Source organism: Euwallacea similis, chromosome 37 (assembly GCF_039881205.1).
Source record: "Euwallacea similis isolate ESF13 chromosome 37, ESF131.1, whole genome shotgun sequence".
Lineage (NCBI taxonomy): Eukaryota > Metazoa > Arthropoda > Insecta > Coleoptera > Curculionidae > Euwallacea > Euwallacea similis.
The window spans coordinates 547,050-561,723 of record NC_089645.1 but is presented as its reverse complement, the minus strand read 5'-3'; the positions used below and the strand labels follow the sequence as shown (position 1 = coordinate 561,723).

Genomic DNA, 14,674 nt, shown 5'->3' with positions numbered 1-14,674 from the left:
TATCGATCATATCCCCAAAGCCGCATTTCACGCAATATCTATTTACACTAAAATATTCTACTTTTCTTCAAATCTATATACATAGCCCATGTCATGTGCATGTAGATCCTGTGAATCACAAGGCATAATTATGAATATGCTTACTATTATGACTTTTTATGACACCATGGGAGCATACATTTCATCATTAGTGCATAATAAGTGCACGTTGTTACTTAAGATTTGAAAAGAACATTAAATTTTTATCCACATGTAATACAACGTAAAGCGCTTTGTAAATAATATATTTAACAGCACTGCTTATTAAAGAGAGTATTTTAAACCGGTAAATTCCTACTATGTCCCAGTCGTTTTTAACGGGGTTGCGTCTTGCATGGGGTGAAGTGATTCCCCTTGAGCCCTTATGCAATAATAGAAGGGCCACAGGGCCCTATACAACCGCGTAGTAGTGAGTCACCGCGTGTACGAAAGAGTGCGATCAATTGGAAATTGGCGGCAGTTTTATGTGTTGTCCATTGTAATTGCCAATAGTTAAACTGATTAAAATCTAGTTTACAACGTTTGCCGGTTAACGAGTTTGTGAATATCATATTATTTATGAAAACGGAGAAACTTAGGGTAAGTATAATCTAGGCAATCCTTAAAATAGTGTTGAAGCTCTCATGTGTCAATCTACGAGTTCTAGGAGTTAATTATAATAAAGGCTTCTGGATAGAATATTTTGATTGGATAGGTACATTTAAACCAAATAGACGTACCTCATTATTCATGTATTTCTGTAATTACAAAATAACCTTTGTAATTCTCTAATTAAAAATTGATTATAGTAATTTTGTTTAGTTGTAGTATTTGTTGATAGAATGGTGAACTTAAACACTAACAGTAATTGAAAAAAAAGATATAAATTTTAATTTCACGCAGTTCAGTTGAGACCGAGTGAATAGTTGAGAATGAACGGGAAATAGTATCAAAGTAGCGGAAAGCCCTTTTGTTTGCCTATTGCATGTTTCCAAGCAGACAGCGATGGCTATCGTAATGATATCGTAAACGGGGAGATATGCGTAACAGATAAATTATGTAATTACTTAAATAATTACACTTTCGCAAATATCTAGAAAAAACTACTTATTCGCTTTGCGTTATTTACGCTGGAAAATAACCATTTCGATCTTTCATCACATTTTTCATATCTTTCAAAACACATAAGTGCCGCAGAATTCTTTAATGCAAATAAGGCTTTATACTGGGTGTTTGAAACTTTGTGTTTTTGTTTTTAGGCCATTTTTGTCAAAAATTTTCCCATTTTTCTGGAATATAGCAGGGGATAAAGCAATTTTTCAACCGGCTGTATGTTTCTTATAAAATTCTCTACAACTCTGCCCGTCTGAGCGTTCCTGTGTCTCTTAAAGTTTGTAACATCCCAATAATTGGATCACCGACTTGGACTACATTGTTTAGAGTAATAAAAAATTATGAAACGAAGTAAAATGTGGATTGTTGTTTGGCCACCATGTATATATAAATAATATACATATTGCGGTAAATGCATAAAATTCCCTTCAACTTTTCACCATATATTAAAACTCATATAGGAGTTCATGGAAAATCTGCAAGCAAGTCAGTACGTGTAGCTTATCCCTTTTTGCTTACCTGCATCAATTGTTTTTGTACACTGTGTCAAATTAATATTTTTTTAAAAATTTGGTACAAAGTCTACAAATATTGAAATTCGATTTGCATATCGCCTTATTCATAACATCTGCAAATATCCACTTTTAATTGTTTGGGGGGCAAAAGGACGTAGTTTTTCATATCATATTCATAAATATCATAAGAAGCTCGTTAACCTTGAAATCTGAATTTTTCTTATAGCTATCTCACTTTTATACGTGCAAAAAATTATATATTGAGTGTCACGAACAGTAGGAAGCTTTGCTGATCGAAAACAAAGTCTGGAGGCTGAATGATCAAAGTCTTCAATTTGGTTAAGAGCAGTAATGCTTACTCTTCGTAATACTCATTATTTTTTCCTGCGGCTAGTTATGTGTAATTGAATTATTTAAAGAATAAAAAAAGAACTACCATAGCATGATTTTATTCAGATGAGCATTAACTATCACTACTAAGAAAACATTTTTTGGTCGTTACGGACCTGAATGATTTTTTCCGTCATTAATGCCAAACTAAAATTTACTCTTGAACAGGAGAATCTATAAATTCGTGTTAATTTGGTGTTAATTCAATTTCACTGTGGCGAGATGTCGCACTCAGAAGATTCAAATGTTAAAAATGCGCGGCAAGTGGAGAGTTCTTCGCTAATACCTCAAAAGTCAATAGGAAAACATGAAAATATGTACAAAGTCTTTAAAAGTCGACTTCCAAGGTAATCTGATACTGAAAGCCTTTTGAAATTTATGTTAGGAGAGCAACAATTTCCTTGTATGATACCATTGAGATCTTCAAGTTTTCAACGTCGATGCTTTCTTAAAAACGTGGGATATTCATTGAAAAATTCGAATATCTCGACTATTAATGCTACTACTAAACTTCTGTATGGAGCTCCCCTCTTTCAGCACCTACCCGACCGTGGTCACTCTTTAGGACTTGGCAGCCATGAGCCCCCTACCCGAACCTAAACGATCTTGTTCGCAATTTACGCACCTAATCGGCCGTGGTTCCTATTTCGGATCTCCAGTGAGTCCTGGAGGGTCAGGGACCTCTTGGGGAAGCAGATGGCCACAGTCCATCGGTCCAACACGGACTTTCGGGTTTCCCTTTCGGGGCGTGGACGGCAGGGGCCTTGAGCGCCAAGGATCCTCTTTCGGACTCGGACGATCAGCCTCATTTGAGTGCCAGCGTCCTGGACCCCTAGCGGCTTAAATCTGCCGAAGCGAAGCTCACGTAGAGCTCACGATTTAATACTGTGAAAAGCAACCAAAATGTTCACACTAAAGTGATCACCAGGCGGCTATTTATTAAAAAAATGTCACAATCACATTATCAAAGGTAACGAGGTCATTTAATAAATGAATAGCAAATACGTCGATGTCTGATTGTCTAGGTGGATTTAACAACCGAAAAAACAGCATTTGGACAAAAAAAACATTTGTAAAAGTGATGTCACTATAAGTGTGCTATAATTCCTTGTGAACAGAAATTAAATTACTTGTGCCTCCGTATTATAGCCACGATTCACGTTAATACCGGTTACCTTTCCGGTTTTGTTTACGAATAAAGTCCAAGATAATTAACACAAAATATAGTGAATTGCATATTGGCTCGCATTTTTATAACGATTCCGAAACGTTCGATGGTCTCCTATTTTCGAATTTTACGTGTTCTCAATCGGACAGAGCTGCCATTAAAATAAGGCAATAGCTGCATCTTTGGATTTCAGCCAAAGATGCCACTGAGGCTGTTTTTAGAGCTTTTTTTGGTTTCACTCTCTTTTGATGTGATATGCGATGATGAGATACGTGAAATGCAAATTTGGTCACAGCTTTTAATTGGACACCACCCTTTAGTGAAGACCGTGATTGTATGCCTACATAAAGAGCGACACAGCGTGGTAAATATAATATAACTCCGTACTCAAGGAAATCCGCATCAGAGCATAAGAAAATATAATATCACTGGAAACTATTAAATTTCATGTGGGTACCACGTAATGGTACTCACATTTCTGAACACATATTACCTACTTAATTATTGTTCCGAAACATGTGGAGTGGTTTCTGTTTAAAATCAAAATCGAAGTAGAAGAGACCAACATCAGTGTGCAGGCAGGGTGCCGAAAGTTGGAAATTGAAAAGGGAAAAAATTAGCGAAAACTGCGTAATATTCAAAAAGGATGTCATTAGTACCGATGGATAATACGTTACGAATGAATAAAGATAGCGGAAATTTCTTGACTAAATAGGTAATATTGAGGCTAATATAACCAACCTCTGCATTAGAACTAACTTACAGCAAAAATGAGGAAAACTCAAAGGAAAACGGTTAGAGACAGCACTGCAAAACCTTTTTTCCTCCACATTTCGGATATTTTCACGCAATTTGTTTAGTTGATACATTTTATCGTTTCTGGCCCAATTTCGTCACTCGTTGAGCGAATTTTATCAATGACAAAAATAATTGTTAAAATACACATTTGCAGTCAGTTTTCGTATATTAATATGTCAATATAATGCCGCTTCATATAAGATAAAAAAAGGTTCGCAGCCGCAAATTTGATACCACCAGTAATTTAATCACTAAATACAACAAAAAATGACGACAAAAAGAATACGATGAAAACTTATATTGGTGGGCGTGGATGGTACACCGAGAAAACAGAAAACGCACGTCCTGGTGCACTCGCACCTTGCCTCGGACCCTCGAAGAAGAATATGAAATCTTCGAGGAAGGATGCTTGAAATCCACAGTTTTCACATACATATTTCACTATCTGGATATTGCGGGTTGAGGGGTGCTGTGGAGCACGAGCCTGAAATATTTCTCTGGGTGTAAAACCCCTTTAATGCACCTTCATCACCTCAGTGGTTTTAAGTTTTCTGTAGCCGGTTGTAAGGGAATATCTATTTTGTGTATAAGAACAGAGTGTGACAACAGAACTATACTTAAGTAGTTTTGTAGCCAACATCTAGTTGTAGTTCAGTTTTTGTGGGAATAATTAGTGCAGGAGTACCTAGACCGACCAATTTGGCGTTGAGCACTATTTTTTAATGGTGTCAAGAGTGTGTTTGGTTCTAGCACCATTAACAAATGGTACTTAGACCAAGAGATTCGTCGATTCAAAGGAGGAATTCGTGTTGCGCGTGTTAGGTAAGTTCATTACTAACTCGGATAGTTATACGAATAACATTGGTATTGGCGTAAGGTTGAGGGTAGGTGATCGCTAATGGAATCTTTCCTAAAAAATCTATTAATCTTTAATGAGGAATGCGTTTGTTGAGTATTATGGTAACTTGGTATGCACTATGCATAGAAATTATTTAATCAAGCTTTGTCGCGTTTGTTGCAAAATCAAATATACACAAACTATGATGTAATATAATGGGGCTCCATGTGCGCATATTTGATTTCAACGGCCTATAAACCTATATTGTATGTTAATGTTTATTCTATAGCAAAGTGATAGAGGTAAAGCTTTATCATATAAATTTCAAATTTGAGGAATAAGAATGATGTTACAAAAAATCTGGCATATTGCACCATCAAAAATCGTGATAAAGCTTTTTTGTATTATTTACGAGTAGCAAAAATTTCGATCACTAAAAGAGGCTGGATTTGCATAATTTATTGAACCTTAATTGATGAAGGCCATTATAATTTGAAAACGCGGAAGGTAGGTAGATGTGTGACCGTGGATTCAGTTCGTGATCATATGTGGTTTTTCTTAAACCAAAAACGCTAAAAAAGATGTTTTTGTTTTCAACTCGAACAAGATATCACTGAATTTAAGATGATGCATAACTGGAAAATGCAAAAAGGTATTCAAACTCGGTTTGCATTGGAGTTAAGCGGAAAGTTCAGAAAAAGGTCGACCTTCAAAACATTCAACAATTTGAACAAAATGGGGTCAATGCTTCCTTACACGCTACTTACGGTTATGTAACTAACTTCTTGTTCCTTGCACGTTCTGAGGCTGTCGACTGCAAAAATGAAAAAAATTATGTCCGTTTTTTTTAAGTTTCGTGTTGAAAATGTTCAAAAAACACATGTGAAGACAAAACTTGCAAATAAATAAAAAATGGGTGAGGTAAGCAGCAGGGAATATTAAAACAATATTGTAATTGAAGGCATATGAAATCGACGAAAAATTTACAGTTTATTATAAAAAATGTACACTTTACTTTAATTTAAATCAGATACATTATCGGACAATCTTTTGGGTTGAAGAAGGCCCTGGCAATGCAAAACTGCAAAAGTTTTCTTGCGGAAATTAACATACATCGCTTTTATTCCAAATTTAGGTTAGTTCAGGTTAGATTTAAAAATTACCCCTTAACGTGCTAAGAGTGTATGGTAAGTGGCAGAATACTTGTCAGGAAGACCAAAATTTAACTTGAATCATTAAATTTTCCTGCACCAAACAGCCGACGTTTTAAATAATTTTTCAATGTTTCAGCAGTTTTTTAATCGTTTAAGGATCTTGTATATCGATAATGGATGTTTTTTTTTGTATTTTGCGTTACATGGATTTTTTATGCACTTACCAGAAATTTAACATCGATTTTATTATTTTTTAAAAAATTGGAAAAATATGAACAACGTTGTAAAGCTCTCTGTATGGGACCCTTACGCTTTTTGGGGTTGTTTTTAGGCTAAATAACGTTTTACAAAGTTCCGCTTGAATTAAACACCAGCCGCGCGTCAATATGTTTTTGTGTTTTCAAGTGATGCGCATTTAGAGCAATTTTGTTTAAATTTAAACACCAATTTATGTATCAATAGTTAGTCAATAAACAAGGATTTTCTTTTAGTTCATTTTAGTGTGTTAATCAGAACGTTGAAAAACGGTTCGCCATATATTTAGGGGAAGATCCAAATCTCTTTTTTATTTTTTTATCTTTTTCATGTAACGAGGAATGTTTCCTAAAGATATTTGTCAAAGAACCAAGAGCAACTGTCCCAAAATTAATATAAACTGCTCGTCATTTCGAACATGTCAAGGTATTTTTTTTTTAAATCAATAATTTAGCAAAAACTGAACAAGATGGCCTTAAAAAAACCCAAAGAGCGAGGAAATTCGTTATCTGTTTCCAAATTACGATACTTTAAAATGACCCCAAAATGGCCTGAAACGTTTGAAATGGCTCATTTTCATGTCAGAATGGCTCAAACAAAATTATTGCAAACTGGCAGTACGTAGATTTTTTTCTTGCATTGGGAGTTTTTTCTCAATATCTACATATAACACAATTGGCTAGCGCTAAAGTCCACTCGAACTAAAGCTAAAGCTAGTTATTTCAGTAACAACTGAATTAAGTGAGCTTCAAAACTACGTAAGACGTGATGGTAGCCTGAACCGTTCTGAAGGCGAGCAGTTTAGAGACTCGAATGTATCGTTGATGATATGCGGGCCAATAAATAAACAAAATAACTTGATGTGGACGTTATTTGAAATGGTAGATGGGCATCTCCTTTATTTTTACTTGGTTTTGCTTTTGGTCGCTGGGGTCTACAAAAAAAATCATCCAAAGAATAAAGGACACATCAATAGTTCACGTGGCTTAAACAGCTCCATAACCAGAACGGGTACCAGATCTAAAATGTAAAATTTATTCGAAAACCCACTTTTTGTTGGATATGATAATTATCTTGGGATCATCGGCATAATTTTAACAGATTTATTAAGAGTTTTTCTAAAGAGGCAAGTCTCGTATTATGAATTTTTGATTTTCGTGTGTTTCACCTATTTTCGTTTTTCTCGTAATATGCGAAAACGATTTTTTGGTTTCAGAACCGAGGGCAGGCCACCCGATTTAACTACGTGAGGCTTGTTTCTCTGGGATGCCCCCCAGCACGAGTCGCTAGATAATTTAGTAAATTGAGCGATTAATCAATTTCGCCAAATTACACGTGAAGAGTTTCGTAACACTTTGAAAAAAACTTATTAACTGCATATAAAGTTTAAATTAAAAAAATATTTAAATTAACGACACACGTGAAATTCCAGCATTAAAACAAATTACCAAATGAGTAAGTAAAGCGTTTTTATTAACGTCGTAAATACAAAAACTCTCATTTTGATTTGGATGGGCATTTGATGCCATATTGGTCTCTAAATTACTTATTCGATGGAGGCCTTGAAGAGGCAACGTATAATATGTATAAATATTTATGATACGAATGCTGCACGTGGTCCTCTCCTACTCAAATTTCAAGGGTGGTCTAAGAGGTGCAGGCACGGGGCAAAAGAAGCGGGAAGATGATTTCATCTTGCAACAAAAATCGACAGTTTCCATCATTGTTGTAAATTTTCGTTTCAAGTCCAGGAAACCGAAGATTGGAGTTTTCTCTGGCTTGTCCTCTATATGGGTTCTGACACACAATTTTTTTAATATATGCTTTTTAGTTGCGTATCAATAAAATTCTATAGTCGGTGTTGTCCAGATGAACATATCATAATACGTAGTTAGTTCAGGTTAGGTTATAAAGGTATTATTAGGTTCATGTGTTATTAGAACCCACCTAGCAATACCATGCCAGAGAAATACATAGTACATGTGAGCATTCCTTATTTATGTTAAGTCCGTTAAGTAACATTATCTAAAAATGATAGAGGGTTGTTTATGAATTCCTTTAACACCGAAGAGAGAAAAATGATGATGGGTTAGGTAACCTTGAGAAAAGGGCTGGAATGTGGCTTATCAATTGTCTTTAAAAAAGGGGATGCGCTCGGGGGGTGGCCACCACGAGTGTATCGGGATTTCCGGACTTGGTTCTTGAAAACTAGAGGAGTGCTTCAGAAACTTGTACTGTTTCATTTTTATGGCCATACAAAACCTTACATACATATTACACTAATTTTTCGGCTAACTGGATCATTAAGTTTATGTTATACATTTACGTTATGTCGCAGGAAGGCACTGAAATTGCCATTTTTTTGGGTGTAATTAGAATCGACAATCCTATACTAAACAACTACAAATTAATGGTCTCATTGCTACAAGCGTCATTTACTGTGGCCATTATTTTCTAGATCTTTCTAAACCGAGGTCAAATATCGGTTCCAAAAATTCCGCAGATGGAATTTTTACCGACCATCTCTCGATTCAATAGCTTTACATCTGAATGCACTAAATCTCGAAAATTACGCAGAAATTTTCCGTACTTAGCTCTACTCGCATATTGGTATAAGTCGATATTTGTAAATTAATTATCAATTATAATAACTTTAATTATTTCCGGATTTTTTTTGAGTACAAAAATTTTCTTAAAATATTCATGTCAAAGGAAAATTTCCTGATTTGAGATTTTTCAAAAATTCAAAAACTAAAAAAACTTAATTGCTACTAATATATGTCGGAGTAAGTTGAGAAGTATTCTCCATTTTTTTTGTATTTTGTATATTGCTTTTTTTATTAACAGAAAAAGAAAGATAGAAGAGACAGACAAACCAGTTCACTATTCCACGACCGCTCTTCTTCCCATCAATCTATTAACTGCCCGTTCTTTGTCCCTCTTGTCTTAACTTTCCCAGTTCTGGCGAGTCCTTCAGAACCGTGGGAAAAGTACCTGCTAGTCCCTATTACAAAGGAACCAATAGTTTAGTGTCACCCAAATAATTAGCACACATGACCACTTAAGCGCGCCGTGGCAATAGTGACCTCGTTCGACAGAGCTTTGTCTTCAGATGGCCCTGTCAGCCTGCTCTTCATCTTATTGTCTATCCTAATGTTACTTTTACACATCTTAGAAACTAATAAATCTCCGACATATATAACAATTAATAATAATAATATATAATATATAATAATTATAATATTAATAATAATTCTTTATAACTCAAAATAATATTAATAATTATAATATTAATAATAATAATCGTTATAACTTCAGAAACGAAAAGATGTAGGATTTGTGTTTTTAAGAGTAACACATCTTAAAATTTCAGCAAGTGCGGACATTTCCTATCGATAAACGGTGGCCATCAACGATCTAGGAGAAATAGATGAAGTAATGTTTTTTTTACAGTCTTATCCGCCCTTTATGGCAAATTCGGCTCTAATCCATAGCATTAGAGGAAATGACGTCACCATATTATCTTATATGTATATGCCTTACACATGCGTCGATTGCACCGGCGCACAATGCATATCTCACTTCAAAATGACGTCATAATGGTGTTAAGACATGACGGTTTTTCATCTAAAAAATAGGACCAGTCTTGATAGAATGCCGGAATACTTGCTACATCGACTTGTTCCAGATCGCTGGTTATAATTTAAAAAAAAGTCAATTGGCCGTTGAAATAATATAGGCAAGTCTTATATAAATTGGTATGTTCTTGGCAATATCAGATTTTTGATGGCATTGCCTTTACGGTTTATCGCCTATTGCAAATGTGGCGCTTTTTCATGATCCTGCGTTATTAATTTAGTAGGTAAGTAGATATTAATGATAATCGAATTTCACTGTTTTTCTGCACGAGTATGTCTTGCAGTACCATTAATATTGGAGTCTTAACATATGGAATGAAATTATTGTCAAATGCAAAAGATAAACAGTAGTAATATGTACTAGTTAAATGTGATTAAAAAATGAAATAAACCTTTAATTTTAACGGAATAAACGACATTATGAAGTATTTAATGAGTACAAGTACTTAATGTATCAGGTACTTAATGAGTTCACCATTAAACCACATCAAGTGGGTACCTATCCACTTAATATTACCTACTACGTCTAATTTTTACAATATATAGTATGTCCACAAATGGAGGACCCAAAAGGACAAATGGACAAAAAATGTCGTTTTTCGACAAAAAGTCATTCTTGATAATGTCCCGCTTCTTGAAAAAATACGATATATGAAGATAACTTTGAACTTTTTTATACAGGGTGCCCAAAAACTACGAACACGTGAAATACTATCAAGAGTAAACTACCTTTATTTCTCATTTTGGAGAAAATGGGAAATAAAAAACAGACTTCAAATCCTACCCAAAGCTTACATACAACATTTTGACTGAGTGTTCCAAGTTTTATTTTTCCTTTAAAATTCAAACAATTTCCAATTTGACCTTTTTCACCTCATTTCACGTATTCACGACAAGCGTGACAACAAATGTTTCAATATTAAATTTGAGAAATGCGTCAAATACGAGGGGGTTTGAATAAGTAATATGTACTAACTTCTATTTTTAATTATTTATAAACTATTTTTGAATAGTGGAATTTTGTAGGTAAACTTTGAATAGGATTTGAAATCTGTTTTTGATTTACTATTTTGCTCCAAAATAAGAAATAAAGTTAGTTTACTCTCGATGGTACTTCATGTATTCGTAGTTTTTGGGCACCCTCTATAAAAAAGTTCAAAGTTATCTTCGTAAATCGTATTTTTTCAAGAAGCAGATACTTTTATCAAGAATGACTTTTTGTCGGAAAACGACATTTTTTGTCCACTTGTCCTCTTGGGTCCTCTATCTGTGGACATACTGTATACAGAAATATTCTTATTGCTCATGAAAATCGTCCCAAGCATTCCCGAAATACGATCTCTTAAAAAGGACGAAAAAATATGCCTTCCTCCCACTCTTTTGATGAGTAGATTTTATTCAGCAAAGTGCCTGTATCAGATAATTTTGAAAATTACTTCACCATAATTCCAGGCATAAGAATGAGATCGACAGAGCACTAATACAAAATGACTCAAGATGACTCCTTTGGGCTATTTCAACATATGATTCAAACAATGCTAAGCATGCGGTCGTCTCCAGGGCGATTATCGCTGTGCAATTATCAGTGTAGCGTGTAATTATTGACAGCAAGCGATAACTTACCGTGATCATTTATTGATAATTGCATTTTTTGAAATAGACAGTGTTACATGGGAAGAAAAAATTCTCTACAATTACCATGCTACAAGAATACACACACCTACTATTCTTTACCCTCCAACCGAAATATTTCCATTGCCACGCTGGAAACTGATACGCTTTATAGGTGTCGGTTATCCTTCGTTATTTTCATAATATCGATTCTTCTTTTGCCGGGGATAATTTTGTAATTCGGAGGTATTATCTGAAACGAAAGGTAGAGCAAATAAACTTATCAGGAGACAATTAATTCCAAACATGAAGAAAGTAGGCGAAACATAATATAACCTTTTTTATTTCATTTTCATCACATATTCCCGTTCTATTCCACGGGGAGTTCCCAACTTCCAGGTGATTATAGGCGCCTTGGAAACTGAAGAAACACAGAGCCGGTAGAAACTTGCACAATTATCTCCTCAATCAAATGAAGGCTTAAGAAAATTCCCAGTGGTTCCTGAGATATCCGAAAAAGCACAAACCTTTGAAGTAAATTATTTTTTAAATATCTGCTCAAACAAGGCCAAAATAAATTTTTCCAAAAAATTACTTTGTATTTCTGGATATCCCAAGAATTCATTGAAGATTTTCTTAATCTTAAAATGGTACTTGAGTGAAGTGGTAATTGGGCAAATTTGGCACAATTTAACCGACCGTCCCCTTCGAGATCCGAATGCTCTTCCGGAAGTTTCCGACATCCTGTAGTTGTCCGAAATTGACGAGCAGAGCAAACAACGAGTCCCAGCCATCGAACGCGAAAACTCTCCCAGGTAATCGAAGAGGAAACAAATTTCGACTCGACACCACGGCGCAATGAGCACGATTACAACCATTGCGCAATTGATGAATCGATACTTTTCTTCTCAAGCATGCGGCTACCCTGTCACGTGACAGTTTATTCTTAAATTTATTAGGTTCGGATTAACCGGTGTTCGGAGCCGTAAGCCGTAAAACTAGTTTGTCCCTTCGTTCTTTACGGTTTTTGAGACTTTCAGACCTTTTCAGTGTATGTTTGCGAAATGTTTTAATAGAATTCGATCGGCCTTCTGGTGATTTTGACTGTGATCTTCAATATACTTAATTTATATATTTATAGAATTACGTAAGTAGCTGCTGCTCCTATACTGGGATATCTATTAATGCTTACCGACCGTGTACTATTCTAGTGGGCGGGGATTCAAAATCATTCATTATTGTCAAGAGACATGAATTTTATATTTTACTTGATACTATTACGATTGTATGTAGTATTGTTCAACTGGTCCCGTTGACTCGTCGAGCACAAATTTTTATTTATCATAATGCCTAACGCCGACTGCATGGTAATAAATAGTATGGTCGGTATATTTGCACGTTGCCCACATGCTTTCCTGCTAGGTTACCTTTTTCACTTTTCAGAAAAGTGAAATTGCCATCCATAAGATTTTGTGACGTAGAATTCAACAGCGTTACTGATTTTCTCCTATGTCGTGTGGGTTACTCACAGGAAACAACATAAATGATGAAAAATTAAAGAAATTAAACGCGGTATGCCCTTTTTTGATAGTTATTGACAACACGATCCAACATATCTAGTAACATATATAGAATGACTTATTTAGGTGTGTCCACTGTTGCTATCTCAGAAACGGTGAGAGTTGCAAAATTGGTTAAAGAAAAAAAAGGTGAAATTTTTAGGGACTTTTAATATGCCGCAAACTGTGTCGACAAATTGTTTTTTGTTTCCAATATTTAAGTTAAATTGGTTAAATATTTAAGTTAAATTGGTTAAATATTTAAGTTAAATTGGTCAAACATTAAATCGAAAACATCAAAACAATTACAGTCAACTCAAGAAACGTTTAATACATTTTTTGTCAGTTTTTTCTTCTCTACAACTTAAGCAATTTTTTTCTAACATGACTTACGCTCTTCAAATTACTGATGCCAAATCGTTTTTCAAATTTAGACCTGACGTTTTTATTTCGTATTTCGTAGAGTTTTTTTTTATCTCTAAGAGATTATTTCAACACTTTGTTGTTAATTGGCCAACGTGATTCCAGTGATTTTTTTTTGTAATTTGGAGAACTAAGGAGCTGTTAAAAGTCCAAGGTTACAAAATTGCAAAGAAAACACTATAAAAACATATTGTAGACGATATTAATATAATTTGAATGTAAAAAAAGGAAATTATACATTGATCCTTTAATAATGAAAATCTTTCAAAATATCAGTTAAAAATGAAAGGACCGTATTGAAAGAAATTGAGTTGGAATTGGTATCTTGAACCTCAAACGTCACTTTGCAACGACCATCAGTCTATATTGTAAAGAGTAAAAAACTAACAAAACAATATACTTTTTTTGGTCAGACTTTTTGAAACATTTTCGATTAAAACCAATTTTACGGAGTGTTAGAAAATTTCTGAAACCAAAAGGAATTTGATAACACTGTTTACGGTATATTAAAAGGCTCCAAAAACGGCACATTTTTTCCTATTTAACCGGTTTTGACAGAGGTAGCAATAGTGGACGCACCTAAATAAGATACTCTGTATAGGGTGTTCCGTTGAAAAAATACAAACTGTCTTGATGTTAAAAGCCGCTCGTGGCGGAAGAATTTCGACCACTCCACTGAATTCTAACTGAAAAACTTCACAAAACTGCTCTGTATGTCAAAAATGAATAACATTAGAATTGATAAGGTTCCACCTTGCACACGCCTCAGAGATTGCAAAGTATTTCAGAGGTTAATATTCCGATGTGCTTCCAAGGTGTTTTGATGTACACTGCGTGACATAAAAAAGAGAACACCCCGTAAAAATGGTTTAATTTAAATAATTTTTGGTATGCATGTTTGTTTATATGTATAGCAGAAACGATCAAAATTTCACTCATATTTATCTACGTATTTACGAGTTATTCGGAATTTTAGGTTTTTTTTTAATATAAAAATTGCAATAAAATATCAACAATACAACTGGAAAATAACATTTATTGGAGTGTAGTGTGCTTAGAAACTGCGTAGAGATATGCCTAGAACCAGAATAGAGCGAAATTTTCATCAATTGAGCGAGTTTGAGAGGGGTCGAATAGTGGGTCTACGAGAGGCTGGTCTGTCATTTAGGGAAATCGCCACTAGATTGAACCGTA

At 34.6% G+C, this 14,674-nt stretch overlaps 1 protein-coding gene across 1 annotated transcript in view; it reads right to left on the bottom strand.

The window, feature by feature from the left end:
* The window catches only part of LOC136418748 (uncharacterized), a 130,672-nt gene that overhangs the window by 115,708 nt on the left and 290 nt on the right, over positions 1-14,674 (bottom strand). The gene's annotated exons all lie outside the window — the stretch shown is intronic.